Source organism: Aplysia californica, unplaced genomic scaffold (genome assembly GCF_000002075.1).
Source record: "Aplysia californica isolate F4 #8 unplaced genomic scaffold, AplCal3.0 scaffold00232, whole genome shotgun sequence".
In the NCBI taxonomy this organism is placed as follows: Eukaryota; Metazoa; Mollusca; class Gastropoda; order Aplysiida; family Aplysiidae; genus Aplysia; species Aplysia californica.
The window spans coordinates 286,348-291,119 of record NW_004797502.1 but is presented as its reverse complement, the minus strand read 5'-3'; the positions used below and the strand labels follow the sequence as shown (position 1 = coordinate 291,119).

Here is a 4,772-nt window from a genome sequence, read left to right as displayed (position 1 = left end):
GTATTGTGAATGCGATGAAAGGCCACTTACTTCTTTGTGTAAGAAGAAAGGATTATTATTTTTGATTGACCAACCTAATATAATATGTTATCACCTTGTCTTGGTATTCTCCTCTAGGTAATGAATATGTTAGTCTACATACCAATGTTGATATTGTTTCTTTGTCCAAAAAGTGCTAAGCAAATTCCTCAGTATTGGTTTTTCGTTAATTAATGTCAGTTGTTGTGCAAAGGAATGTCGATAAATCGATAAGTTTTGTTTGTTCAACAGCCAGGCGCCTAGTTAAAAATACATTACGCCTTTTAAAATGAAATGCTTTGACGAATGGCGCTAGTGTTGTCCCAACTATCGAGGCTTAACATTCGGTGAACGTGCTGAGTGGTCGTGGACTTTTATTCCTATGGCTCTGGGTGTGATTTCATAATTGGACATCAAAGTCATAATATTATAATAATATTCTATATTGTCTCCCTACTAGTTTTCCGTAATGAAAACGTGTGCCAGATTTTAAAAAAATACTGCTAAATATGAGCGTTTTAGAAAGTGACAACAAAATAAGTGTCTGTGTGTCCATTATTTGGGTTTTTTCGCACATGTTTGAGCGTCTGGTTTCCATTTGGTTGTAAATGATGCTTATATTTTTATAGTAATATAGTTTTCGTGACTGAGCTGCGTACGACCTCTGCTGCAAAAACTTTAGCTGAAGTCGAAACTTTATTTTCAGTTTGTCGAGCCTTTTCTATTGGTTAATTGAGCACGTTTGATAATGATTAATATGCAGTAAAAACTGGACACATTTACGGACCTCCCACAGGCATGTTTTTCGCAAAATGTAAAAGAAAAATTAATTTTAACAAATTCATAGATGAAAAAGCACGTTTACCATGCTGATCCATCTTTTGTAAACTCAGGACGATCTTTCATCTAGACTTCAATACTTTCTCATTTGCATTTTGCGCCTAGGCACTTGGGTCTTGCACGGAGCACTGAAGTTTGGAGGCGTATACTAGTTATGGAAGAAGGCATCAAACTTTGTGAAAAAGCTAGCTTTACAAAAATAAACAGAGAGGAGGTCTGGTTACCTTTATCTGAGAGGAAGACAAAACTTATATGTTTTAATGGGTGGTTGGCGGGTGCTCTGGTGTGGCTTGCTCCTTTTTTCTATCAAGCATTCATCACATATATCTCTCCTCCTTCTTTTCTTTGTATGTTACTTTCTAGTAATACCTCTAATCTGCGACCCTTATGTGGCCTACAGTACTTGTGTTGCAAGTGCAGTTAAACTCTTACTAAAACAAAGTAAAATTGTTGTTATCTATATGGTTTTCTCAGCACGGTTATCTTCCATATTTGGGGATTGTTTCGAAGTTAAAAAAATCCTTCATAGCAGAATTGTGTTCTATTCCTGAGGAGGAAAAGAAATGGGGAAGGGGGAGGGGGAGAGGACAATGATGATATAGTATGAGATCTCCACTCGGCTCTGAGAAAAAACAACGAGAGAGAGAGAGAGAGACAGAGAGAGAGAGAGAGAGAGAGAGAGAGAAAGAGAGAGGGAGAGACGGATATACTTGGGGATTGGTTCATTGCGCATACGGTACCTACTACAAATTTGAACTGCTCGGAGTGTACCGGCCTATTCTGTTTATGTCGTTGGCTGCGAGTAAATCTATATTTTTAAAAAATCTAACAAAATAAATTCTGCAATTGTGCCAAGCTTGTTTATGCCAGTGTCATACAATTTTCCGAAAAAGCCAGAAAAAGTGAGTTTGTTCTATCTCTACTTTGGTTTGGGAATGTTTGTGTGTAATAAATTATTAATTGCTGGCCAGCTGTTTACGTGTACAAAGCCCAACATTTGACGTCTTTTCGGTATTTCCGTTTCTAATTCCGTGGAGTCAGTTGTATGTTCTAAAGAAATATTTTGTTCAAATTCAAATTCTATATGTACATGTTCAAAAGAGTAAGAACAAATACATAATGCTGGTACATTTGTTATAAGTATTTACTATCTTTTTCTCTTTCTCTTGAAAAATGTTGCTTTCTAGGATTACTGCATTCAAACGGCTCGCCAACGACAGTGAATTTCAATAACAAGATCCGGTTGTAGACCGTGTATGCGGCAGGAAATCACCTGTCAAGCAACCTTGAGTGCAGATATACGATTCTGAACGATAACAAAATTACAGGTGTTGCTCTAGCTTGACTGAAAACGTCTTCTACAGTGTGTCAGCTTGTCGCTGCCATTGGACGGGCTGGTTTGAATCGTTTTTGTTTTCCTGAAGGCGTTTCAACTTCAAGCTTTTGAAAGTCGCGTCGTGCTCTGATGGCGTTAAATAATGTGCTCCGATTAAATGGGAATTCACGAAAACACCGTATCTTACAGGTCTTTAAGCAGATCTAGCTATAAAGCAATGTGATCAAAATATAGTGTGTGTGTGTGATGATCAGCTCTCGGTTAACAAACTAAAAAAGAACGAAAAGACACATAGGATAAATTGGTCAATGTTTCGAGAGTCATGAGAAGAAGAAAATGTTCGTTTTAGTTGGTGCACAAATTAGTGCTAAAAAGGTTTTAAAGTAGAATGAATATCATCAGATGCATTACTTTGTCCTCGGTACTTACCGTATTGCTAGACATAAAACTATAATATAATAGTTTTTTCAAGAGTGAGATGGCATAGTGAGATGCCAGTTAGCTTAACCTCGACCAGAGCTACTGCACCAAGGTTTTTGATTTTGTGTTCATGGATAGACTCTATCTCCCAGGCATAAAAAGCTGTAACATGTTGCGAGGAAAACTCACAAAGACAAATAAACAAATTCATTATCATTTCATTACTAGTTCTCTCTCTCTCTCTCTCTCTCTCTCTCTCTCTCTCTCTCTCTCTCTCTCTCTCTCTCGTTCTCTGCGTCTCTTGACAATATAATATGAGGACTATTTGTTTTGCAAGTGCCGTGAAAAGCTCACTAATTTTTGAAAAAATAAAACCGAGCTCCTTCTCAACTCCTCAGAAAGGAAGAATAACGTTTAGCTTTGGAAGAGAGTCAAAAGGTTAAAGTTCTGATGGCTTCTTAGCGGGAGATCACTGGACTGTGTCCACAACCGAGGCCTGGCAATAACGTAATGGTAACTAAATGCACGGCTGGACCAGGCGTTTATAGAGTGGATAGGTTGTATGTTGTGTGTTCTCTGTTAGGTTTTATGGTAGTCTGTGAATGCTGTGTGTAGATTTGCTAATCAAAGATCTCATGAGATATTCCGATATGAGTATATATATATATATATATATATATATATATATATATATATATATATATATATGTGTGTGTGTGTGTGTGTGTGTGTGTGTGTGTGTGTGTGTGAGTGTGTGTGTGTGTTTGTCAGCTTGTACAAGTGTCTACGCATTTGTGTGTGTGATTGTGTGTGTGCGTGTGTACTTTGTGTGTATGTGTGTATGTTTAGGTGTGAGATAGATAGATAGATAGATAGATAGATAGATAGATAGATAGATAGATAGATAGATAGATAGATAGATAGATAGATAGATAGATAGATAGATAGATAGATAGATAGGGAGTATGTGTACGTATGTATTTATGTATGTGTGTATGTGTGTGTGTGTGTGTGTGTGTGTGTGTGTGTGTGTGTGTGTGTGTGTGTGTCTTTGTGTTTAAGTGTATGTGTGCATAATCTGTCTTGACCATGCAGGAGGAATTTTTTCTTTGTGTAAATCAATATAATGTTGTCTCATCTTATCTATCTATCTTAATGGGAAAAAAGATTATTCCTTTAACACGAACAACGCTTGCTGTTCGGACACAAATTCTCCACCCCTCTATTGTTAAGCTCTGTCTTCACATCCCCTGCTGTGCTTGTGTTCTGAGTGTCGAATATCAGAATTGCAAATAAACAGAGAAGCGTGGAACTTGACCGAAAAAGGAAATAGAAATAATTAGCCCGGCAGAAATGCAAGTTACGGTTGAACAATCCGCCCTAGTGAGAGCTCAAAGAAAAGACAGGATTTGCCATTCTTATCCGCTTGGAGTGACAGTATGACAAACACACAACAACACAGTCCGGTATTGAGTACGTTTGCGCCATAGCTTTGTGTTCTTAGATCCCACCCTGTCATACTCGTAGCTGCCACTTTTCGAGTTTTCTGGAATCTTCGCTGCAAATAGTGCGCATTGTGGGCTGTGCTTTTATGCTCTAGTGAAGGGCAATTAAAAATTATTTTTTTTAAAGGAAGTAATCTAACTTGACATATCTGTAATTCCGCACCATTGTAACGTCATTCTCGCAACATCCAAGAGCGCATGACAACCCCCCCCCCTCTCCCTCCCCAAGAACACGAACCCTTTTTTCTCTTTCATTTGGCTCAAATGGCAACTTCAATAGTGAATCGGAAATACGTAAGAGCGCACTATCTAGGCTGTTTTAAGAAAAGTCTATGGTCTGCCCCCACTGCACACATCTGCACGCATCTGCACAATATTTGCATACACAATATGCGAAATGGCGTGTTGAGCTCTTGCTCCTCCTCTTTTCTTTCATAGCCTGCAAGTTCACAGAGAAAGATTCGTTGATTTCAGCTGCTTCAAATTGTCGTTTATCCAAGTACTACATGCTCTTTCTCCGATTCTCAACACCTTTCTCGAAACATGTGTGCCTTTTTTCTTGGTTTGTCTGTCTTTTTTTCTGATTGCACCCGCCCCCCTCTTTTTCTCTCTCTCTCTTTCTCTCTCTCTCTCTCTCTCTCTCTCTCTCTCTC

General features: G+C 38.4%; 1 protein-coding gene across 1 annotated transcript in view; it reads left to right on the top strand.

Moving 5' to 3' along the window:
• Positions 1-354: 354 nt before the first annotated feature.
• The window catches only part of LOC101863272, a gene marked incomplete in the record, with an annotated part of 12,362 nt that continues 7,944 nt past the window's right edge, over positions 355-4,772 (top strand). The window contains 1 exon segment of the mRNA XM_005099985.3: positions 355-410.